We start from the raw sequence: 27,626 nt of genomic DNA, 5'->3' as shown, positions 1-27,626 counted from the left end.
GCACACCTGTAGTCCCAGCTGCTAGGAAGACTGAAGCGGGAAGATCACTGGAGCCCAGGAGTTTGAGGCTGCAATGAGCTGTGATCGTGCTATTGCACTCCAGCCTGGGCGGCAGAGTGATACCGTCTCTAAAAAAAATAAAATACAATAAAATAAAGACATTGTGGGTTATCTATCCACACCTGTTTAACTCACTGAGAAGGGAAATACTCAGCATTGCAACAAAGTATAAAAAATCACCACTAAAGAACTTATCCCTGTAACCAAAAGCCACATGGACCCCAAAAACTATTAACATAAAATTTTTTTTAAAAAGAAAATAACCAGCAGGTGGCAGCACCGGACAACTGAAGTAGAACAAGGCTGCGAAGCAGCACTGACGTTCATCTCGTAGACTGCGCTGTAACTTTCTTTGGTGGGATTTAACTTAGCTATTACTGAATATCTCATAAGGAGGTTTTTGTATCCCAGCACTTACTACAGTGTCTGGCACATGCTGGGTATATGTGTTGACTGAATGCGTGAATGACTGAATGCATGAATGAATTAAGGAATTTTGACAGCTCACCTAAACTAGAAAAATGTCATTATTTGAAATGACCATATTCTCTCCTTTTTTTTTTTTTTTTTTTTTTTTTGAGACGGAGTTTCGCTCTTTTTTTTTTTTTTTGAGACAGAGTTTCGCTCTTGTTTCCCAGGCTGGAGTGCAATGGCACGATCTCGGCTCACCGCAACCTCCGCCTCCTGGGTTCAGGCAATTCTCCTGCCTCAGCCTCCCGAGTAGCTGGGATTACAGGCACGCGCCACCATGCCCAGCTAATTTTTCGTATTTTTAGTAGAGACGGGGTTTCACCATGTTGACCAGGATGGTCTCAATCTCCTGACCTCGAGATCCACCCGCCTCGGCCTCCCAAAGTGCTGGGATTACAGGCTTGAGCCACCGCGCACGGCCGAAGTTTCGCTCTTGTTAGCCAGGCTGGAGTGCAATGGTGCAATCTTGGCTCACCGCAACCTCCACCTCCTGGGTTCAGGCAATTCTCCTGCCTCAGCCTCCTGAGTAGCTGGGATTACAGGCACGCGCCACTATGCTCAGCTAATTTTTTGTATTATTAGTAGAGACGGAGTTTCACCATGTTGACCAGGATGGTCTCGATCTTTTGACCTCGTGATCCACCCGCCTCAGCCTCCCAAAGTGCTGGGATTACAGGCTTGAGCCACCGCGCCCGGCCAATATTCTCTTCTTATCTCATCACTGCTATTGTCATTTTTAATTAGCTTTAGTAATATTAATAAAGCATCCTATTAATTTTCTCTACTCACCCTTTTGACAACCTACATCCTTATTCTCTACTGAATTAAATTTTTCTCATCAGACTTTTTTAAAATCTCAGGGTAAAAAAAAAACCGCTGGGCGCGGTGGCTGACGCCTGTAATCCCAGCACTTTGCGAGGCCGAGGTGGGTGGATCACGAGGTCAAGAGATCAAGACCATCCTGGTCAACATGGTGAAAACCCATCTCTAAAAATACAAAAATTAGCTGGGCATGGTGGTGTGTGCCCGTAATCCCAGCTACTCAGGAGGCCGAGGCAGGAGAATTGCCTGAACCCAGGAGGCAAAGGTTGCGGTGGGCCAAGATCACCCCATTGCACTCCAGCCGGGGCAAGAAGAGCGAAACTCTGTCTCAAAACAAAACAAAACAAAAAAACGAGATTAGAAACACAACAGCTAAAATTCCAGGTTTATAAGAAATTATTTGTGTTGGAATGTTGGTGTTTATAAGGAAGGCATTTATGAGTAGACTATCATTCTTTGATTCATTGTATTTTTCCCGCCAATGACTTGTTCGCAGATGGTGCTTAAGTTTTAGTATAAAAAAACAAACAAAACTTTTTCTTTCATTGACCATCTCTGAAGCAGGCTATTGAGCAGTGACTTGTGTTTTTTTACGATCCTGCTTAATAATAATTTAAGGTAATAAAAGTTAAAGACTAAATAAACTAATAGATGATAAGAAATCACTCTGCCCAGGCACTGTGCTCTATTGGGTCAGAGTGATGACTTTCTATCACTTTTGAGATAGAGAAAGGAAATCCTCACCCTTTGCTTCATGAGATACAGAAAATGGCTACATTGGACACCTGAATAAGAGCCTCCAAATCTACCTATTAGAACGAGTGAGTGGTAGCCAAACTTTCCCTAAAAGCTAATGGTAGCTGAGCATGATGGCTCATGCCTGCAATCCCAGCACTTTGGGAGGTCGAAGTGGGAGAAGAGCTGGAGGCCAGGATCCATGACCAGCCTGGGCAGCACAGTGAAACCGCCTCTCTAAAAGAAAAACTTTAAATTAGCCAAGATTGGTGATGAGTGCCTTTAGTCCTAGCTAGCTATGGGGAGGCTGCAGTGAGAGGCTCATATGCACATAGGAGTTCAAGGTGTGGTGAGCTATGATTGCATCACTGCACTTCATCCTGGGCAGCAGCCAAATCCTGTCTCAAAACAAAAATGCTAATGGTAAAACTTTTCCTAGCAAGAAAAATGTCAGTTGATGACACGCAGTTGGAGCATGAGGGACATGCTCATGCTTATGCATGTAGATCAAGTTTTTTTAGGGCAGGTATGTTGTCTTTTATATTTTCATATATCCCTAGCATCTCACCTGGTGTCTGGTATATTTTAAAACCTCAGTCACTATTTACAGAATGTGTGGAGACTATCAAGACATATCTCACTGAACAGTGATACTTGAATCAGAGCCATGTTCTCAGCAGAAGAAAAGAGTAAGAGGGCAGATCTTCAGAGTCATCACTCAGCAGACTTGTAAGAATGGGCCCAGAGCCAAAATAATTAGCATCATCTAGAATTGGTGACACCGCTGATTATCTCTCTCATCTTAAGAACCCCTGTCCTCACGCCGTTCAACCTTGTTACACCTAGTCATCTTTCTACTGCTTTGACACCTTTACTGTGTATTAAATGCAGCTTTTCTGAACTTGAAGAGCCCCTTCGAGTCCTTCTTATCAATAAGGGGAATGTTCTGAGTTACCATGTGTCTCCCTACTTCTGGAGAAATAATGTATCTATAAATAATCATCTTACATGTTGATGTCCCCTGCATCAAGCTTAATTCCTATTCTTTTTGCATTCTGCATCCTTTCCCTAGGCAAGCACATCCCCACCCATAATTTCTAAACCGGGAACTCCAGATCTTTACCTGTGATTGCCATTGTTTCTTGCATTTCAAAGCCATACATATAGCTTCCCACAGGACAACTCTACCTGGGCATACCATATGTTAATAGCTACCTCAAATATATCATATCAAAGATCAAATTCAGAGGCTCTGGTTTAAGATGGCAGATTAAGCTCATTTGTTTATCTTTTTCCCAAAAACCACATTAAAATCATAGTAAGGAAATAAAAAGCAAGTCAAGCACAGTGGCATGCACCTGTAATCCTAGCTATTCAGAAAACCAAGGCAGGAGGATTGCTTGAGCCCAGGAGTTGAAGTTCAGCCTGAGCAACATCGACCTTGCCTTAAAAAAAAAAAAAAAAAAGGAAAGAAAGGAAAAGGTATGAACACTCCACCCCCACCAACCCAACCAAACAAAGAGAACGGAAGAGAAGCTAATGGAGGAATAGAGATTCCAGCAAAGTTCTGGAAGTCAGGGGATGGATGAAGAGGGATGACTGATGGTCAGAGCTGATGAGGAAGCTGCAGCCTAGTACCCCTGAGGAATGAGAATACAGCCAGAAAGGAAGTGATCTGTCTGGAATTAACTCAGAAATTGTCTCAACTTGGAGACTACAAGTTCTACAGAAGGCAAGAGTAAGAAACAGACAACCAGCAAAAGCACATTAGCATCTTCAGGGAAATTAAGAATGACATTGCATCCATAAAACAAGAGCAAGACAAAAGACATGAATGCCAAAACTTCATGCTTCTTCACAACCTGTGTCTGTTCCTGCGCCTCCTGTCTCCGTGAATGAATGCTTCCATCCTGCACCCAGTTTCCCAAGCCAGAGGGTTGAAAGTGAGCCCTTCATTCTTCCCTTCTCTTTATGCCTCATTCAATAAAATAAGGGTTGATTCTGTCTCCTAAATATCCTTTTTATTTCCCCTCACTTCTCTTCCTCACAGCCGCTGCCTTTAATAGAAGTTTCTTATGTTTTTCCTAATTCTAGCAATAACATTTATCCCTGTTCTACCTCGAGTTTGAAGCCTTCCCAAACATTCTCCAGGATCAAGTAATTCCAAGTTCCAGTCAACCCAGCATCCGGCATCTGTCCTTCAACCAGTGACTGTCTGATTGTCATTTGGATTGAGTAATACCTGACCATCTGTCCAGCCTCCAATTTTTACTGCTCCATACTTTCTTCTTTAAATCCCAGAAATATAAACTTACTTTTAGTTCTTTCTCAAAACATATCTCCTTTTTAAAACACGTGCTGTTCTCCCAGCCCGAAACCCCCATTCTCGTTGTTGGCATAGAAACTCCTTCAAGGCTCAGCTCAAATGTTACTTCCCCTGAGGAAGTTCCCTAATTTCCCCTGGACAGACATGAGCATTTATACTCGATATGCCCTGTGAATATCTCGTTTGTCTTCTCTATAGCACTTTGGTGTTGAATCATTAAGTTCCTGTTTCCCTAGACCAGAGTGTAGCCTCTATGAAGGCAGGAATCAATCCTTAGGGCTTGGTATCCCTTGCACACACACAGCATAAAGGAATTCTTATAATCACAGAATTCCAGTTTTTAAGATAAACAGAAGCTCAAGAAATCATCTGTATAGTTCCTGTCCTTGAGTCAATGATATGCTATTATTCTCATTTATTAATTGAGGCAACTGAAACACGGAGACGAAGCAACTTACTTAAAGTTATAAAGTGGGGTACACAGGCTTATGTGTGCAATGGGGGCAGAGGCAGAGAGGGAGAGAAGCTGATCAGAGCTAACATCCCGGTTTCCCTCTTACACAGTGCTCCTTCCACCTCACGATGACACCTCTTACCAATCAATTGCCCATTACTGAGGAAATCCACCTTGAAAAAAGGAAAGATAAGCAGCAAAAATATATACATTGCCCAAACCGACAAGGAAATTACTTTCTTTAAAATAATGACAGGCCAGGCACTGTGGCTCATGCCTGTAATCCTAGCACTTTGGGAAGCCGAGGTAGGCAGATCCATTGAGGTCAGTAGGTTGAGACCAGCCTGGCCAACATGGTGAAACCCCGTCTCTATCATAAAATACAAAAATTAGCTGGGCATGATTGCACACACCTATACTGCCAGCTTGGGCTCAGGAGTTGGAGACCACCCTGGGCAACACAGTGAAACCACGTCTCTACTGAAATACAAACACTTAGCCGGGTGTGGTGGTGGGTACCTGTAGTCCCAGCTGTGAGGCTGAGGCACGAGAATCGCTTGAGTCCAGGAGGCAGAGGTTGCAGTGAGCTGAAACCACCGCACTCCAGCCTGGGCAACAGTGCAAGACTGTCTCCAAAAAAATTAATTAATTGAAATAAAATAATGACGATCATTATCTGATATTTTTAACCTTAATGTTGTTTCAAGCCATGAGAGTAATCATCCTTTGAGAGTATAGAATTATTTATTAATTTGAAACTATGTCCCATGCATAATCATTAAAATAAGCTAACAAGCAAATGCTCCCGTAGGCTACCAGTCAGTTCTTCCCTGTATTCTCTCTCTCTGTCTCTCTCTCTCTCTCTCTCTCTTCCTGAGTAGCTGGGACTCTAGGTGAATGCCACCACACCTGGCTTCCTTGTATTGGTTTATTGCAACTTCTGGTGCATACACCAGTGGAAGCAAGTGAGCCAAATATTCAGTTCTGGCTGCCCGAAGGCATTTTATTCCCTGCCTCAGCACAGTCTCACAGCCCACCATTGCTTTGCCCATTCCTGAGAGTTTGCAAGATCTGTGTCTTCTGTTTCTTTTTTATCTCGCTCAATGCCCTATCTAGGATTATAATAGATACTTAAGAGATAACTTGTTGACTTGATAAAGAAGACAAGAAAAGAACTACAGAACACTCAGTGACTTTTTACACTTTCTTACCCATTTCTCTCTTGGATATTGTTATTTGATAGCTCCTTCTCAATCTACTTATAGCCTGAATCTATATCAGAATGTATGCAGATGAGTTGCATTGAGAACACCCATTTTTAGACTACCTAATCCTGGTTTTTCAACCAGGTAGAGCCATTCAGTCAGCCCCAGTTTGCTAGGTTAGCATAGTTCATAAGATCCGAAGCAAAACTGTTGAATTGGATTGTGAATCCCAGCCCTGGTTGACCAAAGGCAATAGACGGATGTTACTTTGTCCTTTTCAGAACCACCATGCAAATGATGTAAATTTTTTCTTTTCTTTTCTTTTCTTTTTTTTTTTGAGACAGTTTCGCTCTTGTTACCCAGGCTGGAGGGCAACGGTGCGATCTCGGCTCACCGCAACCTCCGCCTCCTGGGTTCAAGTAATTCTCCTGCCTCAGCCTCCTGAGTAGCTGGGATTACAGGCACGCACCACCATGCCCAGCTAATTTTTGTATTTTTAGTAGAGACGGGATTTCACCTTGTTGATCAGGATGCTCTCGATCTCTTGACCTCGTGATCCACCCGCCTCGGCCTCCCAAAGTGCTGGGATTACAGGCGTGAGCCACCGCGCCCGGCCAAATGATGTAAATTTCCTAGACTCTGCCTTCTACTCTTTTCTATTTGAATATTTTCTCTCTGGGCAGTTTTATCCATTTAGCATCATCATAAGTGATATGCTAATGACTCCAAAATCTACAGTTCTAAAACCAACCTCCCCTAAGAGCTGAAGACCCCAATTTCTAAGGGCCTCCTACACAACCCCACATGGATAGTCTGATGCCACCTTAAAAATAAGATGTCTAAAATAAATTTCAGCATTTTACTCGAATCTATTTCTCTCACTGTTAAAGATATCACTGTCTTTCCAAACATAATGGCCTAGAACTCCAATCATAATTTAAACTCCTCTGTACTGTCCCCACATTGGGATAGCTCAGGTGGTTCCTCAACTCACAAGAAGTTCCCGTGTGACCGTGACTATAATGCCTTCCTTTGCTCCCAACCTGATTTTCATGGGGTCTGCCAGAAACAGTACCTCATTGCCAGGTCCAGTGACTAGTGCAATGGCTGTATATTTGGCCCCAGCCCATCAGTTTCTCTCTGGTAACCTTCAGACTGGCCCAAGAGAAGATCCCATTCTTCTTGAGTCCCTCAGCTAGAAGAACGTAACTCCTGAAACAACTGTGGACGTGACCCTCAAGCTTGGAGAGAATCTCTTCTGCAGAGAAGAATAAAGCCACATTCAGAAAGGGGATATGGAGGAAGAATGACACCTGAGACCCTGATTAATTGTCCCTACCTGGCTTTATCTGTAGTTAGGTTTGTCATCTGACTTTGCAAATATATTTTCCCTTTTTTTCCTTTTAATGAGCCACATTGGGTTTTCATCATTTACAAAGTCCAAACTAAAAAGTTTTTCACTTTTCACCCATGCCTCCCCTTGTCCTGACCAAATAGGAAAAGATTTAATCAGCTGCCAAATTCTGTGGATTCTTCCTCATAGACATCCTCCATATGTGTCCCATCCACTTCACCTAGCCCAGGCCCTGGGTTACAGTAATGGCTTCCTTACCATATCCCCAAACTCTAATGTTGCATTCTTGAAACATCCTCCAATTGCTGTCAAAAAGCTTCTTAAAAAGGCATGGTGGCATGCGCCTATAGTCCCAGCTACTCAGGAGGCTGATGTAGTGGATCACTTGAACCCAGGAGGCAGAGATCGCACCACTGCACTCCAGCCTGGGAAACAGAGCAAGACTCTGTCTAAAAACAAAAAGCTTCTAAAAGACTGAATATGGCCAGGCGCGGTGACTCATACCTGTAATCCCAACATTTTGGGAGGCCGAGGTAGGAGGATCACTTGAGGTCAGGAGTTCAAAACCAACCCGGCCAACATGATAAAATCCCATCTCTACTAAAAATACAAAAATTAGCCAGGCATGGTGGAAGGTGCCTATAATAGCAGCTACATGGGACCTGGGAGGCTGAGGCAGGGGATTCGCTTGAACCTGGGAGGAGGAGGTTACAGTGAGTCGAAATCACACCATTGCACTACAGCCTGGGCGACAGAGTGAGACTCTCTCAAAAACAAAAGAAAGAAGGAATGTGTCAGCCTTCTCTTCAGTAGCCTTCAGTGGCTCCCTAGAACCCACAGAATAAAAATGAAAATCAAATGGAATTCTGGCATTTGCTTTTTTTCCCACTCCGTCTCTCAGTATATCCTTCAGGCAAACGTGACCACTCACTCATCACTAAATATTTCCTGAACATTCCTGCCTCTGTGCTTACAATTTTCTCTCCACCTACCAGAAATACAAATCCTATGCATTCTTAAAATGCCATTTCTTTTTTTTTTTTTAATGTTTGTGTGTTTGTTGTTTTTGAGACAGAGTCTCATTCTGTCACCCACGCTGGAGTGCAGTGGCTCGATCTTGGCTCACTGCAACCTCCTCCTCCCAGGTCCAAGGGATCCTCCCACCCCAGCCTCCCAAGTAGCTGTGATTACAGCCTGCCACCACACCCAGCTAATTTTTGTTTTTTAGTAGAAACAAGGTTTCGCCATGTTGCCCAGGCTGGTCTGGAACTCCTGGTCTCAAGTGATTTGCCCTCCTCAGCCTCCCAAAGTGCTGGGATTACAGGCGTGAGTCACCGTGCCTGGCAATATGCCACCTCTATGAAACCTAAAATCTCTCAAGCATCAGCTAACGACATTTTCTTTCCTTCTAGAGCACTTGATGCCTCTACCAAAGCATTTTGCTTTATACTACAGTTATTTTAACATGTCTTATTTTCCTTTTAGGCTATAAAACTTCTTGAGGACAGAAACTCTTCTCTGTTAACTATTAATACCAAACATTACCTAGTAAGTTTTCACCAAACATCTGTTAAACTGATTTGATATGTATATTTAGAAAGAGGGTTTGTTTCTCCTATTACTTCACATCTTAATTCAGTGTTGGAATTAATGCTTTCAATGGAATCTGTGAGAGACTTATTATAAAATCTAGGTAATTGCATCATTTTCTATCTTACCATTCTCATGGATTTCCTCCGTCAGCGAAGTCCCAGTTCAAAATAAATTCTGGGAGAAAATTGAATGCCTGATTCTGTCCCACTAAGAAAAAAAACATCTTCCAGCCTCTCTCCCTTCCTTTTTTCCTTCTTTCTTGTCTTTTTTTTTTTTTTTTCCTTTTTTCCTCTAAGAGATAATCAAAATGCAAGCTATGGCTTAGGTATAATTATAGGTGCCAAACCAAAGTCAACGTTTATTTGTGACTCTTTGCCAAGTCAGCAGTTCATCTTCTCTCTGATCTATGAAGGCTGCACCTGAACCAGTTTGAGTCATGTTATTTGTCTGACATGAAAATGGGGCATCTGATAACATCTGCTCCCTTTCTCCGAACCAAATCGCGAATGGAATTCCTCTCCCTTCCCTTAGTCACCAGGCTTTGACGATTTGCAATCTGTGATAGTGAAAAGACATGGGGTTTGAACTTTAAGCAGTGCAGTTAAAGTAAGGAAGCTGCAAGAGAAGGAAACACAGAGTGGACCCTTAATAATAATGACTTCTCTGTGTGCAGGAACGAGCTACGGAAGATGGGAGAGAAGAATGAGGATGGATGACTAAGAGCGATGATAGCCTACAAAGACACCCCAAGAAAGTGAAATATTTGCTTATGAATGAACAGGAAGGGAAGAAATAGCTTTGTGCCTTTCTTGCAGTAGATACTCAATAGCCATTTATTTAAGAATTTGGGCCGGGCGCGGTGGCTCAAGCGTATAATCCCAGCACTTTGGGAGGCCGAGGCAGGTGAATCACGAGGTCAAGAAATCGAGACCACCCTGGTCAACATGGTGAAACCCCGTCTCTACTAAAAATACAAAAATTAGCTGGGCATGGTGGCACAGGCCTGTAGTCCCAGCTACTCGGGAGGCTGAGGCAAGAGAATTGCTTGAACCCAGGAGGCGGAGATTGTGGTGAGCCGAGATCACCCCATTGCACTCCAGTCTGGGTAACAAGAGTGAAACTCCATCTCACAAAAAAAAAAAGAAGAATTTGGGCGGTCCTTAAAAGACAGGGCTTGCATTCTTAGAACTGAGAATCAATAAGAAAAACTATTCCTTTGAGAGGACCGTGGTAATTTTAAGGCTATGGGATGACTTATTTAAATGGTTTGACCAGAACGTAGTTAAGCCCCTGTCTGCATACAACTCTGTATAGACTGAGTTTTCGAGTCTTTTGTTCCAGGCATTCATAGCCTGAAACTATATCAAAATGTTTGCAGATAGATTGCATTGAAAACATTTGTTTTGGGGCCGGGCACGGTGGCTCAAGCCTGTAATCCCAGCACTTTGGGAGGCCGAGGCGGGTGGATCATGAGGTCAAGAGACCTAGACCATCCTGGTCAACATGGTGAAACCTCGTCTCTACTACAAATACAAAAAATTAGCTGGGCGTGGTGGTGCGTGCCTGTAATCCCAGCTACTCAGGAGGCTGAGGGGGAGAATTGCCTGAACCCAGGAGGCGGAGGTTGCGGTGAGCCGAGATCGCGCCATTGCACTCCAGCCTGGGTAACAAGAGCAACACTCCGTCTCAAAAAAAGAAAAGAAAACATTTGTTTTTAGACAAACTTATTTCGGTTTTTCTACCAAGTAGAGCCATTCAGCCAGCCTAATTTTGCTAGGTTCACACAGCTTCTAGGATCTGAAACAAACCTGATCAACTGGATTCTGAGTCCTGAACCTCGCTGGCCAAGGGCACTAGGAAGATGTTACTGATACAGAGTCAGAGAAGACATAGGCAACTGATCCAATACAGAACCAGAGAGTAGGGATGTGGGAGTGAAAACTGCATCTGATTTCTGCTCAGAAAAACCTGTGTTTGAATCTTGGCTCCCTTGGGGAGACTCTGAACATATCACTCAGTTTCTCTGGTTCAGTTTCCTGCGGCTGTGAATGAAAAACTCCATTTCTCTCAGATTCAGCTTCCTGTGAAAAACTGGAATATAAAGTTGTTGTGAGGATTAAATAAGACAATGTATATGAAGGTATCTTAGAGTCTGCAAAGTGTTATGTAAATGGAAGGTATTATAAATTTGTGGTTATGGACTTGTTAACGAAGTGATGTGTTAACACTACGCTTAAGCAAATGTTTCTATTATTAGTTTCTGAGAGCAGGAGAATCACGTACAATATATAGAGAGAGGATGAGCCATCACTAATTCAATACTAATTCAAATGCTTATTGGCAGCACAGCATACGGTGTGCCAAGAGGGTTTTCAGTACCCGAGATACAGCAGATAAAAAGATCATAATACCTGTCCTCAATGAACTAGTAAAAGCAAAGAGGGCTGCAAAAAGTCACTTGGGTCAAATTTGGGATTATATCATTGCGGAGATCATGTAGAATGGTATTTTTCAGTTGCTGACGTCACAAAAATCACACAAAAAAAGTGAAACAAACGATATACACAAGTGATAGACACTAAACTGGTAAAAATCTCAGATTATCAGGAGGAAGTCACTTCTAAAGTCCTCCCCACCCACAATTGCTACTCCCCTGCCCAACCTACCACCTCAAGAATTTTGACTGATTACGAACTGAATGGAGGGACAGAAGATGGGAACCACGTGCTTTACATCTGGGGTTAATGTCCATAATAAGATAGAATGTGTCCTGGAGAAAAGTAGCCTAGGGAAGGGAAATAGAGACTGTCCCGGGTGGTGAGCATAGACGATGGTGGGAAGGTGGCATCTGAGCCTGAAGGAAGTGAGGGAGCCATCCACGTGGAGACCTGGGGAATCCCATGCCCACCAAGAGGAAGAGAGCAGATGGCCCTGAGGTGAGAGCACATCTAGTGTGCGCAGGAGACAGCAAGGGGGTCAAGGTGGCCACAGAGGAATAAGGGGGCAGAGGTTGGTGACAGAAAAAAATTAATAAAAAAGATCAGAAGTAAATGGGCCAGAGGGGGTGGGAGAGCCACCAAAGACACTGGATGTTATGTTGTAGGACTTTCTCCTTGGTTCAGCTGAAAGCTAGGTTCTTGTCACAAGGCCATGAGAGAGTCGGTTCGCATACAATTTGAAGGGTCAGAAAAATGGAATGTATTGGGCAAAAAGGGAAAAAGGCGGGGGGCGGGGAGCGGAAACGAACTCTCGGCAGAGCGAGAGTCCTGCTAGCCAGTTTTTCCGCCTCCCAGATTGAATCCCAGGTACCATCAAGGACCAGGAGGGTCCAGGCTCCTCCCCACTGGGAATGGCACGGCGTGGAGGGGGGAGGCGGAACCTCCCGAGGCTCCACCTCCGTGTGCATTCCTCCCAGTGCACATTCCTCCCAGTGCCGGAAGGTCACAGGTTCTGCTGGGGGACTTTACCACCTGGCTGTCTCGGTTACTCTGGGTGAGATGGGGAGCTGTTGAAAGACGTTGAGCAGAAGAGCAACATGATCTGAATGGTTCCGAATAACTCAGGCCACTGTGTTGAGAGCAGACTGCAGGGAGCGAGCTCAGAGCAGAAAGCTCAGAGAAGTGAAAGGCCACTGAAATAATCCAGGGGAAAGGAGGAGACCTGTACCAGGGTGGGAGCGGTGTTCATGGGAAGTGGTTGGATCTGGCATATGGTTTGCAGGTAAAAACAACAGGATTTGCTGACAAACTGGATGTGAGGTGTAAGAGAAACGGAAGTATATAGATGCATTCCAAGTTTTTCAGCCTGAACAGGTGGAAGGGTCAATTGGCAGTGACTGAAGAAAAGGTGCATGGGAATTGGCTTAAGCAGGATTGCCTTGAGAAGTCAAGAATCATTGTTCCACTTACTTCTGTTGTGATAAGTGAGGGAGTCAGGATTTAATGAGTAAAGTTGGAGAAAGAATTTAGCCAATTTGAATGAAGGGCATTCCAAGAATAGGTTGAGAATATAGATGCAAAATATGAGGGTGAGTGATGGGCCCGCCTAGTGAGTTTGCTGGAACGGGTTAGAGCAGATGGTTGAGTTGAGGAGTAGGGAGGAGAAGGCAGGAAGTTGAGGGAGCACAAGATGAAGACTTGTATCTTGCTGTTTTAAGATTTCATCACTAGGGCCACAGGAGGGGGCAGCAGGTTAAAAACAGGTGGTAGACAATATCCTGTTGGTTGTAGCCTTGAGATGTGTGAGTGAAGAGCAAGGTAAGAATTTCAACAAAGACAACAAAGATGAAAAGAAAATATTAGTCTATGGCATATAGATGGGGAGAAATCTTAAGAAAAACTGCTGGATTTAGAACATACTATTCTCACGGCAGGAAGAGTAACATATATTTTTAAGTGGCCTTCCATTTCGCTTACTCTCCATCCAATCTATTCACTTCTATGGGTTCTACCTCCAAAGCATTTCTTGGATCTGTCCACGTCTGTTGGATTCCACTGCTAATACTCTGTTCCAGGTGAGTAAGATCTCTTCTCTTGGCTATTGCAACTTCTTCCAAAATGTCCCTCCACTTCTGCTCTTGTCTTCTTCCAATTTATTTCCCATACAGGTATAAGAAAGAAAGTATTAAAATGTCTATCAAACATTTTCTGATGGCTGGGATATTCTCCTTAAAGTTCAATGACTCCCCATTTCTCTTAGAATAAATTATAATGATAACAGCACACTTGTGGCACATACCATGTGTCAGGCACTATACTAACAACATGACACAGATTAATGTATATAATATTCAATTCTATGAGGCAGGTGCTGTTATCATAATTTATATCTATCTGATGAGGAAACTGAGGCACTGGGAGGTGGTTCATTCAGGATGCCTGTCTTAACCTGGATTTCCCAGAAAGCGGAGCCCCGATAAATATATATGTGCCGCTCCTCTGTTGGGGATTGCAATCTCAGAAATGCAGGAGGGAGTCAGGCAGAGAAGGACCACCATTTTCAAGAAAAGACCCCAGCATGGCATTAAGCACATATGATTGCTTGGTCTTGCATTACCATTGCTACCCTGGACATTCCGTCTGGGTAGAGGAGAAGAAGAATTTATTCACCGGCATCTCTCACTCTTTGGTCAGAGATTTACTCCATGGGGCATTGCCTCCCTTGCACTTGTGCCCACAGGCAGACCTTTGCACCAGGAGGATTGCACTTAGGCAAAAGACAGTAGGTGTGACAGGGCATAAGGCAGGGATTACCAGGTTAGTCCACATGAAGCCCGTCAGAACCCAGGCAGAGCTGCCTGTCACACTGACCACTGGAGCAGAGCAAGTAGCTAAATACCCTCAGGACGCATGAGGCCAGAGGACCTGAAGTAGTGCACAAGTGGCTGACACATACAGGCAGTGAGGAATCAAGCTGGGGTACAAACGCCGGCAGCCTGGCCTCAAAGCCCATACATTTAAAATTGCTCTGATACGCTGCCTTGCAGAATAAGATCCAAACCCTTTACCATGCCCTACAGTATCCTGCATGATCTAGCCCCTACCATCTGTCCAACTCCATCTTGCAACTTCTTTTCCTCCCTCACAAAGCTTCAGGAGCTTGTTCTTTCAGTTCCTAAATTCCACTCCATCCTTTCCTGCCACAGGACCTTAATGCATGAGTCCCTCTGTGCGGATGCTTTTTCTTCCTCTTTTGTGTGGCAAACATTTCTTATCTTTTAGTCACAGTTTAAGTGTTGCCTTCTAGAGAGGCCTTCCTGACCACTCTGTAAAAGAGGACTTCCTCCTTGTAATTCTTCCCTTCCACTCTGTGTGTGTTTCTTTCACAATAGTGATCACAGTTTGAAGTAGTTTTATTCATTTCTTTGATAACTTCTTTTTCGTTTCTGTCTCCAGGAGAATGTAAGCCTATGGAGACAAGGACAGTGTCTGTCTTCCTCACCGTTACAGCCTCAGCATGGAGCTCAGTGCCTGACCCAAGGAGATGCTCAATACTTGTAGGATGAATGAATTAAGGGCTCTTATATGAGAAATAGCTTTTTCTTTTGAGATGGAGTCTCGCTATCACCCAGGCTGGAGTGCAGTGGCACTATCTTGGCTCACTGCAACCTCTGCCTCCCAGGTTCAGGCAATTCTCCCACCTCATCCTCCCAAGTAGCTGGGATTACAGGCATGTGCCATCACGCCTGGCTGAGTTTTGTACTTTTAGTAGAGATGGGGTTTCACTGTGTTGGCCAGGATGGTCTTGAACTCTTGACCTCAGGTGATTTGCCTGCCTCAGCCTCCCAAAGTGCTGGGATTACAGGTGAAAGCCACCGTGCAGATTTTAAGGTGGTATTTTCTACATCACTATTTGAAGTAAAAACACTGTGGAGTTACTGAATGGACAAATGAATGATGCTAATGTGTGAAGGAAGATAACGGACTGGAAGGAAATTAGATGAATGGCCTGTCTCTCTCAAGTTTCCTTCCAGCTCTAAGAGTCCTTGAACCATGGAGTATATTTTTAAGGAAGTGCAAAGGAACAGGAAGGAAGCAAAAGTAGGAATTCCTTAGGAAGTTCAGAATAGAAAAGCTAGAGAATCTGTCCCATAGTATGGCAAACAGGGAGTTATTTAAAGCAAGGTTTTGAAACCATGAACCTCTAAATGGCTTACAAAAATCCAGGAGCACTCATAAAATTGTATACAAAGCATGTCTCCATATCTGCATGTGCAACTTTCTAAGCAATAGTTTCTATTGTATTTGAAAAGGAACTCATACCCTTTACATAGTTAGAAACACTAATTAATTGCAGAAACAGATGAGTCTACAGATAATCTAGACTCACTTCCTCCGTTTTCAAATGAAGACATCAAGGCCCAAAGATGTTATGGGAACAAAACATCTGAACCTGCTAAAATGCAAACACAATAAATGAGGTGACAAGGCCCAAGATTCTCGATTCCCATTCTAGCGTTCTTTGTTATGCCACAATACCTTCCTGAAATTGAGTTATAAAATACTATGTGAAGAAAAGAGAAATGTTTAATATCTTGGAAAATCGAAGAGAAAATCTAAACTGATAGCAAAGGTAAATGTAATTGAATCTCAAGGCTGGAGGAGCCTCCAAAGGTCGACCAAACAGTTCCCTGACTACAGGCAAAAACCCTGTGAACAGCCTGGAATTATCATTTTTCAAGATGGTTAAGGAATATGAAAGAATCAAAATAATTATTTAGCACTTAAAAATCAAATACTAGCTGGGCACGCTGGCTCACGCCTGTAATCCCAGCACATTGGGAGGCCGAGGCGGGTGGATCATGAGGTCAAGAGATCGAGACCATTCTGGTCAACATGGTGAAAATACAAAAAATTAGCTGGGCATGGTGGCGCGTGCATGTAATACCAGCTACTCAGGAGGCTGAGGCAGGAGAATTGCCTGAACCCAGGAGGCGGAGGTTGCGGTGAGCCGAGATCGCGCCATTGCACTCCAGCCTAGGTAACAAGAGCGAAACTCCGTCTCAAAAAAAAAAAAAAAAATCAAATACTAGATTATCCTTATTCATAAACATGAGCATGAATATAGTTGTCTCTTGGTATCCATGAGGGACTGGTTCCAGGGCTTGCCCGATACCAAAATCTACAGGTGCTCACATCCCTTAAATTAAGTGGCGTAGGACTTGCCTACAACCTCCGCATACTCTCGTTTACTTTAAATCATCTCTAGATTCTTCCTAATGTCTAATACAAAGTCTACACCCCACTTCATTTGCATGGATTCAATGTAGCACTTGGCATACAGCACATTCGTTTGCTTTTTGAAAGTTTGTCGAATATTGTTTTCCAAATATTTTTCATTTCTTGGTTGGTTGAATTCACAGAAGCAGAACCCACCCACATGGAGGGCCGACTGTACATATCAAAGCTTCCCACAAAAAAAGAATTTAAGAATAAAGGCATAAACTGACCACCTATCAAAATCCAATGCTCAGCTGTGATGCAATACCAAAACAGAAGCATGCTGTGTGTTCTAATAACTGCTGAGATAACTAAGTGTGGTGAACATTTGACTCTCTCTCACAACGTGAGCTAAAGGACAAATTAAGTAAATTAATTGCACAATCTCTAGTCCTCCATTTAGGCAATTAGTCAACTTTTGTTCAGAAAACATCAGACTGTTGGGATACCTGAATTAAACTTCTTGCAACTGCCACTAATTTCTGGGCGTGGACAAGTCACTTTCTCTAGTTCTCAGCTTCCTCCATCTTCACAGTGGAAAACGGTTAACCTTAGACAGGGGTTTTCAACTTGCTTTGTCATTTTATTTTATTTTATTTATTTTGAGACGGGAGTCTCACTCTGTTGCCAGGCTGGAATGCAGTGGCTCAATCTTGGCTCACTTCAACCTCTGCTTCCTGGGTTCAAGCAATTCTCCTGCCTCGGCCTCCTGAGTAGCTGGGACTACAGGTGCATGCCACCATGCCCAGCTAATTGTTGTATTTTTAGTAGAGACGGGGTTTTACCATGTTGGCCAGGATTGTCTTGATCTCTTGACCTTGTGATCCACCCACCTCAGCCTCCCAAAGTGCTGGGATTACAGTCATGAGCCACTATGCCCAATCTTATTTTTTTTCATTTGCTATCATGTTGCTGTTGTTACCACCCACACAGTAAGACATATTTTTTTATTATCTGCATCGGTAAACATATATGCTCATGACTGAAACAAAAGTTTTGCAAGACAATATTGATGCTCAGTATATTCAGTGCACTTTGATATTTTCTAGTCTATTAGATTATGTCCTGTTTTTAAAAATATGTATAGGTCATAACTCATTACATTGATTTAATAACCTATGCATGGGTCACAATCTACAGGTTAAAAAACATGAAGATCACTTGCAGTTTTCCTATTCTACCAATAAACTCTCTGCAAGAACCACAAGTCAATAGTACAATCAATTTACTTGAAATTCTATTTTCTCCCTTTCTATGTCATGGGTGATAATGGGCAGTGATAAAGAATTACAAGTAGAGAACGGGAAATTAAGTGCTTTGAGCATCCATGAGAGGAAATTCTGCCAGTAAGTAATTTAACATTAACTAGAGAGAAAGGACATCCACAACTAGGAAGACAGGACATCCACAGTTGGAAAGTTTTCACTGACGTTTTTTTTTTTAACCTGCCTATGAACTGTTCAAGTTTTAAGACTTTTCCAAGAAAATGATTGAGAGAAGGTGGGGATAGAAAGGAGAGAAGGAGAAGGAAGGGGGAGAAAAGGAAAGGAGGAAAAAGAGGTGAATGTTCAAATGTTGGTGGGTGGTGCTGACCCCCTACACTAGTGCGAGCCTCAGTCCAGGCAGAAACCCCCTCTACACACGTGAGAAGGAAGCTACTGGGCCGTGGCATCACTCTGCACTGCCAGAACACTTCTTAGAAATCAAAACCTGACCATTACAAGTCTACAAAACATTCTTCAGTGCCTTCTCAGCCTTCACAGGGTAAAGCGCAAACTCTTCAGCACGGCACACCAACAACTCATGACCTGGTAGCATCTTTCCCTTCTCCCCAAAACCGTCCACAACCACAATGTACACACACCATCACCAGTTGCATAGAGTCCTTCAAGTTCTCCGAACACCCCTTCCAATGCTGCTTTGATTTGGTTTCCACTCCTCTCTCAACAGTTTAATAGAAGCATATTCTTTACTTCCTAGCTGTCCATTTGTATTTCCTGTTAAGACAGCACATCTACAATGACTTCAATTCCCAAAGGCTCTGGAATCTTGTTTTGCTTTTTTCTCCTTATTTTGGGGTTTCATTGGGCTCACCTCTGTTCATCTTCTTTTCTTTTCTTTCTTCTTTTTTTTGGGGGGAGCAGAGTCTCGCTCTGTCTTCCAGGCTGGGATGTAGTCAGTGCTTTGATCTCAACTCACCGCAACCTACACTTCCCGGGTTCAAGAATACCCTCCGCTCTGCCTCCCTCTTCTAGTCCTTCAAGTCTCAGCACGTATATCCCTTTTCTGTCATTCCCACCTGGTCCATGCCCCTCCAACACTGTGCTTACCCCAGTCACAGATGCTAATGCAGGGTATTGCCTGCTCACCTTCCCCACTTGACCCTGAGTTCCATGAGCGCAGGGATGGTGTCCACCCTGTTCAAAGTGAACCGTGTCCAACACCCAGTAGGAATCCCATAAGTATTTGTTCGCTGAGTATGGAAGGACTCTCCTGTATTCTACTTGTCCTAGCTCTGAATCTCAGTTATAATGGTTGGCAGTCAAGTGTGATCAGATTAAGTAGATAATCTCTAGTATGACAAAACTTTAGCAAAAGCTTCACATAAAAAGTGAAGTATGGGCGGGGTGTAGTGGCTCACACCTGTAATCCAAGCACTTTGGAGGCCAAGGTGGGCGGATCACCTGAGGCCGGGAGTCCAAGACCAGCCTGACCAACACAGTGAAACCCTGTTTTAAAAAAATAAATTAAATTAAAAATTTTTTTAAAGTGAAGTATGGGCCAGGTATAGTGGCTCACACCTGTAATCTCAACACTTTGGGAGGCTGAGACGGTGGATCGCGAGGTCAAGAGGTCGAGGCCATCCTGGCCAACGTGGTGAAACCCTGTCTCTACTAAAAATACAAAAATTAGCTGGGCATTAGGCACGCGCCTGTAGTCCCAGCTACTCAGGAGGCTGAGGTGGAAGAATCGCTTGAACCCGGGAGGTGGAGGTTGCAGTGAGCCAAGATTGCGCCATTGCACTCCAGCCTGGCGACAGAGCAAGACTCCGTCTTAAAAAAAAAAAGTGAAGTATGAATCTTTTACCCATTAAAAAAATGATAATGATTAAGCAGAATGGGAATGCTGGCAACCAGTCAAGAGAACGTTATCCTCCTAAACGGCCCCTCCAAAACAACTTGAAATTCACAGTGAAAAACTCAGAAAACAGAAAACCACAGTGGAGGGTGAACAGATTTTAAGAAATTTCATATTTGGACTAAATCCCTTTTATTAGTGGAAAACAGAGGGAAATGTGGCTAATTGTAAAAATCTTGTGTGTGAAGGAAGGCAAAGCACCTCTAAAACTCAAAGATACACTCCTACCTTGATTAGTAAAAGAGCAGAATTTCACTCAAACAATAAATCACTGGTGTGAGGAGCGAGTCACATGGGCTCATATAATTCATTCCTAAAATACTATAAATAAAACAAGAAATGACTAATTAAATCCAACAAGGGATGATGATAAGAGCAAGGAAGATAATGAATGTTATCCCAAAGAAAGGACAAAATGAAATATTGCATTTTAGAAAAGGAACACAGGCGAGGTGCGGTGGCTCACACCTGTAATTCCAACATTTTGGTAGGCCAAGGTGGGAGGATTACCTGAGGTCAGCAGTTTGAGACCAGCTTGGCCAACATTGTGAAACCCTGTCTCTACCAAAAAAAAAAAAAAAATACAAAAATCAGCCGGATGTGTTGGTTCACATATGTAGTCCCAGCTACTCGGGAGTCTGAGATGGGAGAATTGTTTGAACCAGGGAGGCGGAGGTTGCAGTGAGCTGAGATTGCACCACTGCACTCCAGCATGGGAGACAGAGCGAAACTCCATTTAAAAAAAAAGAAAAGAAAAGAAAATGAACAGTGGTGAGCCCAATGAAACCTCAAAATAAGGAGGAAAGAAAAAAACACGATTCCAGAGCCTTTGGGAATTGAAGTCGTTTTAGATGTGATGCCTTAACAGGAAATACAAGCGGACAGCTAGGAAGTGAAGAATATGCTTGTTAAACTGCTGATAAAAGGCAGATGACAGACTGTAAAGAACTAGGGACATGGTTTAAATCTCCTTGTCTCTATGACATACAGGATATCTCAATTAGATAATGATTTCTTTTCATTTCCTGAAGAACAAGGAGGCTGAATGAAGTAAATGTATTTGTTGGTTATCGGAAAGAATGAAGAAGCCTGCTTCCAAATGCATTTCCCAGTGAATCCAATTCCGGCCCTTCGTAAATTCTTTGAAGAAAATGTCTATGAGCACATGAAGAAATGCAACCAACAAAATAACAGGAATTCTCAAGGGCGATTCAGGATGTGATTACCTTTTCTTCATTGTCGGGATTGTGTCCTAAAAATTACTGATGGTTCTATATTGGGGGAGAAACTGTGATTTTTAAAAGTTTTACACTTAGGTTTGTATCATCAAAATTTCTATAATGGGCATGTATTACTAATGGAATAAAAAACACTCCCCTTCCACCCATCTTCCACCAAAAAGAAAAATTGTGATAGGACAACATCTAAAGATCTATTTGATCTTTTGTGGCAAAAATATGAAAAATGTGATCCTATCCTTCAAACAACTCCTAAGATGATCTCTGGGAGATTAGACTATTCAGAAGAACATCAAATCCCAGCTCTTAGAAGTGGAAATTGGGGCCGGGCGCGGTGGCTCAAGCCTGTAATCCCAGCACTTTGGGAGGCGGAGGCAGGTGGATCATGAGGTCAAGAGATCGAGACCGTCCTGGTCAACATGGTGAAACCCCATCTCTACTACAAATACAAAAAATTAGCTGGGCATGGTGGCGCATGCCTGTAATCCCAGCTACTCAGGAGGCTGAGGCAGGAGAATTGCCTGAACCCAGGAGGCGGAGGTTGCGGTGAGCCGAGATCGCGCCATTGCACTCCAGCCTGGGTAACAAGAGCGAAACTCTGTCTCAAAAAAAAAAAAAAAAAAAAGTGGAAATTGGAGGACATAGTTCCAGTGGTAGCAGGGGCTTAAATAACCCCTTCCGCCTGGGCAGAGGTGAACTCTGTGGTGGTATTGCTATTATGTGACAGTAAGTAACAAGCACGGTTAGGAGATTTTTATTTTAGTGACTTAGTCATCGCCAAGTTCTTGATCAAAAAAACAGAAACTAAATCAGCTGGCTCAGATATTTTGAAAGTACGTTTATTTTTAAGGACACCAGAACCATGAAAACATGATTCAGTCCAGCCTCGTGGGAGCTGCAGATGGGAACTGGTGAGCTGTCGGGTTGGGGTCCATGCTGCAGAAGTCCTGGCAGCCTCGTGGCCTCTTTCCTTTGCTCTGTGCTGAATATCTGCCCCATTCTTATCTCAGCAGACCAGATCCCTTGACTTATTCAGAATTTCTGCTCTCTTGTGATTTGGCCCGGCACGTGACTTTTGTTGGGCCATAAAACCGCCCCCAGACATGATGCTACGTGACAGATAGGCTCCCGGCAGCCAGCACAAACTTTCAGAGAGCCAGTTTCACGTTGAAAAGAAAAGATGTTGATTGTCTCAGCCTGGGTGAGGTGTACAACCCTGTTTACATCTGCTGTGGCAGAGGCACTAGGATACATTTTATCAGTGACCACTTTGGCTCAGCTCTTCAACAGAGGCTTATCAGGGCTAAGTTCCAGAGAAGGAGACTTTGTGTCAAGTGTCCAAAATATATTTATTACCTTTGAATAAGCATCTTCGGATGAATCTGCACACCTTCTCCCTATCCACAGTCTCACTCCTACAGTGGCCCACCTCTTCCTGGCTGAAACAGAAAGCAACTCACTCATACTAAAGTACTGGTGACTGACCCAGTGACTTTACAGCAAATCATTACTCTTCCCAGGAATTGACTAAATTTAATTTTCTCTAAAAAGACAGAATTTTGACTGTTTTTATTTTATTTAATTTTGAGACGGAGTCTTACTCTGTCGCCAGGCTGGAGTGCAGTGGCGCAATCTCGGCTCACTGCAACCTCCGCCTGGGTTCAAGCGATTCTTCCGCCTCAGCCTCCCGAGTAGCTGGGACCACAGGAGCGTGCCACCATGCCCAGCTAATTTTTGTATTTTTAGTAGAGACGGGGTTTCACCATGTTGACCAGGATGGTCTCGATCTCTTGACCTCGTGATCCACCCGCCTCGGCCTCCCAAGATAATTTAATTCTTACAATAACCCAAGCAACAGAGTGTGTTAATTAGGATAATATTAACTGTGGTAACAAATAAATACTGAAAATACATGCCTTAAATAAAATAAAAGTTTACTTCGGATAGGTGTTTCTCCATCTGGGTCTGTAGATGGTTTTCCTCCATTTGGTGATTCAGAAATCAAGAAATCAAGGGTTTTTTTTTTGTTTTCCCTGTGGCTCTGCCATCTCCTAAACCTCACTGTCAACTGAGGTCAGCCAGGGAGGAAAAAAGAAAGTGTGGAGAAGTGACCCAGATCTTAAAGAGCCTGGCCTGGAAGTGACACCCTTCAAGTCCACTATTGGTGAGAACAAGTCTCCAGGCAACGGCGGGATGCAAGGGTGTGAGAAATGTATCTCTGTTAGTATGTTTTATTTTATGAGACAGAGTTTCGCTCTTGTTGCCCAGGCTGGAGGGCAATGACTCCATCTCAGCTCACCGAAACCTCTGCCTCCCAGATTCAAGCGATTCTCCTGCCTCCACCTCCCAAGTAACAGGGATTACAGGCATGTGCCAGCATGCCGGGCTAATTTTGTATTTTTAGTAGTAGAGATGGAGTTTCTCCATATTGGTCAGGCTGGACTTTTAACTCCGGACTTCAGGTGATCTGCCCACCTCGGCCTCCCAAAGTGCTTGGATTACAGGCCTGAGCCACCGCACCAAGCCTGAAAAATTAGTTTTTTATCAATCTGGATTTGCACTTTGTTTTCACATTTTAATATCTCTTCAATAGGAATGTATTGTCAATCAATGGCAAGTTTATTATTCAAGGTAAACTCAGATTTGGTTGGCAGCATTTTTCCTTTCTTGGTAGTACAGATAGAGCACATGCTTTACAATCAATGGAATCTTAGGCTAGATGAAATTTGGTTTTAAAATATGGAAGAGGGGGCTGGGCGCAGTGGCTCACGCCTGTAATCCCAGCACTTTGAGAGGCCGAGGCGGGTGGATCACGAGGTCAAGAGATCGAGACCATCCTGGTCAACAAGATGAAACCCCGTCTCTACTAAAAATACAAAAATTAGCTGGGCATGGTGGCGCATGCCTGTAATCCCAGCTACTCAGGAGGCTGAGGCAGGAGAATTGCCTGAACCCAGGAGGCGGAGGTTGCAGTGAGGCGAGATCGTGCCATTGCACTCCAGCCTGGGTAACAAGAGCAAAACTCCGTCTCAAAAAATGAAAAATAAAAAAATAAAATATGGAAGAGGGAGGAGAAATTTTGCCTCTTCCTCAGTTTGTTCTTTTCACCAAATATCTGTATATACCCTTCTTTCCTCATTCTAAAGACATACCCTGAAGTCCGATCCAGTTCGTGCATACAGCTCAAAGTCCAGCATCTCTGGGTGATATGGAGTCTTCTCATCTAAAGCTCTCTTCAGTTTGGTGATATACAAACATATTTAAAAATTCCCTGCCCCTCTAATATGTAATTATAAGACAGGGACAAGATAACCACAACAGAAGCTCCTATTAAGAAGGACCCAGAAGTAGGGTTTGGGCCTAGGTAACGGGGCAGAGATGTGGTTCAAGATTCTCCCCAGACTCTTTGCCATGGGCGTGCGCTTGCTTATTCCAGGACTGGCTACTTTGTACATCCACAGGTTCACTAATGGGGGCAAGGGAAAAAGAGCTGCCTATTTTTTGTATCACTGGGATTTGATGGAAAGAGATAGGCACATCTCTGGAGTTGATTGTTACTACATGTCAAAGGGTTTGGAGAACATTGATTAAGGAAGCATTTTCCTGATTGATGAAGAAAACAACTGTTATGGCCATTGCCCCCTGCTGGAAGTTCATACAGTGCACTATGTAGCATGCAGTGTGTTATGTAGTGCTTAATAAAAATAAAATGAAAAAAAAAGAAGCTCCTAGTAAGAAAGGGAAGAACTGTGAATACACGGCAGTCATCGGTCCGTTCTAGTAATGGATACTGTCTTTTAGGTTATCAGAAACTTGATTTTTAAAATGCTTTGCAAAGGCCAGGTGCGGTGGCTCATGCCTGCAATGCTACCACTTTGCGGAGCCAAGACGGGTGGATCACGAGGTCAGGAGTTTGAGACCAGCCTGGCCAACGTGGCAAAATCATGTCTCTACTAACAATACAAAAATTAGCTGGGCACGGTGGTGGGCAACTGTAATCCTAGCTCCTCAGGAGGCTGAGGCAAGAGAACTGCTTGAACCTGGGAGGCAGAGGTTGCAAGTGAGCTAAGATCCCACCACTGCACTCCATCCTGGGTGACAGAGCGAGACTCACTCTCAAAAAATAATAAAATAAAATGCTTTGCCAAGACATAACACGGATCTCCATCTTTCTAGCACCCAATATCTCCTTTTTTTTTTTTTTTTTGCTATCTGCTACCCAAGTGTTCAGAGAGTAATAGTTACTTTAGGTATTTATTGTAGCAGTACTTTTTTCAAGGTAGCAATTTTTTTTATCAATTAGGGTAATGTTAGAGGCAGTAGATAATAGACCCCAAATGTATGGCTCAAACTTAATAGATGTTTATTTCTCATTATTTTAAGCACCCAAAGCATCTGTCCCATTGGCGGTCATCTTTCCTCTATAGTGTGATTCAAATATCTAGTCTTCCTCCATCCTGTGGTTCAGTCTTCCCCTAGAGCAAATCTGTAAATGAATCTCGCTGGTGGAAAGAGAAAGAATAGAGAAAGTATACCTTCTTCCTAAATCTTGACCTGAACATGCCACACCTCATTTCTGCTCAGATTCCACGGGTTAGAACTAAAGGAAGGAAAGAAGAAAGGAAGGAAGGAAGGAAGGAAGGAAGGAAGGAAGGAAGGAAGGAAGGAAGGAAGGAAGGAAGGAAGGAAGGCCACATCAGGTACATGAGGAGTGGGGAAATGAAGTCCTTGTCTGAGCAGTTTGCAGTGACAACTCCATTCTCCATTGGGGAAGCATGAATTCTGGCAGACAGCTAGCTGTTTCTGATATAAGAAGATAAGGATTGAATCTTGAATTACAGAACTTTAGTGGTGGGGGAATAATTTTTTAATAGTATTAAGTAGTTCCTCATAGGGTACCTCAAATTGTAACATATCAGTAACCACCGACTCTGTCTCCTAAGTCTTATGTCCGTGTATTATTTTGAAATATTAGATTAAATTTATATGACAAGAAATAGAACCAAAAACAAGAATGGTGACTTTAAAAAGTAGCCTGCACTGGTAGTAGCAATCATAGAGTAGAAGTAGCTGGCATTATTTTTAGAGATTTCTATATACCAGGCACTGGACTGAGTCCATTTTAAGCATGATTTTATTTAAACCTTATTAGCATCCCAATGAGATGAGGAAATTTAGAGGTAAAATGACCTGCTGGGTTAAAGAATATCTAAGAGTATCTCATTTCAGGGACTGGTTCCAACAATTGTAGGGGAGAAAAATAATTTTTCTTCTACCCTCTTAGGTTTTCTAACTGGGGCCCTGGAATTTAAGCCAACAGAAGGCAGACTAACAGGAGAAAAACAGTTTCATACATACCTATGCATGGTATGTTCACAAAGAAATGAGACTCAAGGAGGCAGCCAGATGATTGAGGGTTATGTATCATCATAGGCTAAGCAAAAGAAAAGGGATTTGGGGTTTCGGGGTGAGGGAGGCAAGTATTAGGAAGGTGAGGGGAGGAAGTACATGGTAAATTTGAATTGTGTTGTTAAACAGACAAGAGTCTCTCAAGTGCTAAATGCTGTCTCCAAGAGTAGCTTCCAGGCCAGCCAAGTGTGATGGCTCATGCCTATAATCCCAGCACTTTAGGAGGCTGAGGCAGGTGGATCATGGGGTCAGGAGTTCGAGACCAGCCTGAACAACATGAGGAAACCCTGTCTCTACTAAAAATATAAAAATTAGCCGGGTGTGAGGCACAGCTGTAATCCAAGCTACTCAGGAGGCTGAAGCAGGAGAATCACTTGAACACAGGAGGCAGAGGTTACAGTGAGCCAATATCGCACCACTGCATTCCAGCCTGGGCAAATCCTAGAATGAGACTCCATCTCAAAAAAAAAAAAAAAAAAAAAAAAGTAGCTCCCATCCTTTGCAAATTAAAATTTCCTTTACAAAAGAGGAAATGTATACTCTACTTTCAAGCAGTCATAGGGAGATAGGGAGCTTTTCCTGTATCAGACAGTTTTCAGTTGGCTTTAGCTCAAAATAATGTATATGACAAAAAGGCATATTTTGGAATGGCCTATTCATATACCCTTCATCACACACCAATTATTTCTTCAGCAATCCCTAGGATTTCTCGAAGAAAATACTTGAGAAGTACTGAATTAGGAGTTAAAGATGATAATGCAGGTGAATAGCTGTCAGTGGTCCAATCATAAACAGAAATACACATGAATTACCTGAAACTTCACATTAGTCCTTGGTTAAAAGATTATAAAATGACTCCGATCATGCTTTTAAAAAAATTATGTATTTCTATATAATCCTGAAAATTAAGAAATTAAAGATTCTTATAGAGAACTTGTAGTTTAAGAGAGGTCTCCCAGTTCTGTAAATGTGTGAATACCCAATTATGTCAGTAATACTTCCTGCTACCTTAGAGAAATGCTAACTTGTTGGGAGAGTTTTTCTCTCTTAATATTGATCCTTGACCCTTGAGCCTTATTCACTTTCTAATCTTTTTTTTTTTT

General features: G+C 43.0%; 1 pseudogene across 1 annotated transcript; it reads left to right on the top strand.

Moving 5' to 3' along the window:
• The first annotated feature begins 1,134 nt into the window (after positions 1–1,134).
• On the top strand, positions 1,135–27,624 carry LOC108593294 (NADH dehydrogenase [ubiquinone] 1 alpha subcomplex subunit 1 pseudogene; annotated as a pseudogene). Its single transcript, XR_013522456.1, has one exon. The product of XR_013522456.1 is annotated as an NADH dehydrogenase [ubiquinone] 1 alpha subcomplex subunit 1 pseudogene (transcript).
• Positions 27,625–27,626: the final 2 nt, after the last annotated feature.

This window comes from Callithrix jacchus, chromosome 9 (assembly GCF_049354715.1).
Source record: "Callithrix jacchus isolate 240 chromosome 9, calJac240_pri, whole genome shotgun sequence".
Taxonomy (NCBI): Eukaryota; Metazoa; Chordata; class Mammalia; order Primates; family Cebidae; genus Callithrix; species Callithrix jacchus.
This window is presented reverse-complemented; position numbering and strand designations above follow the sequence as displayed.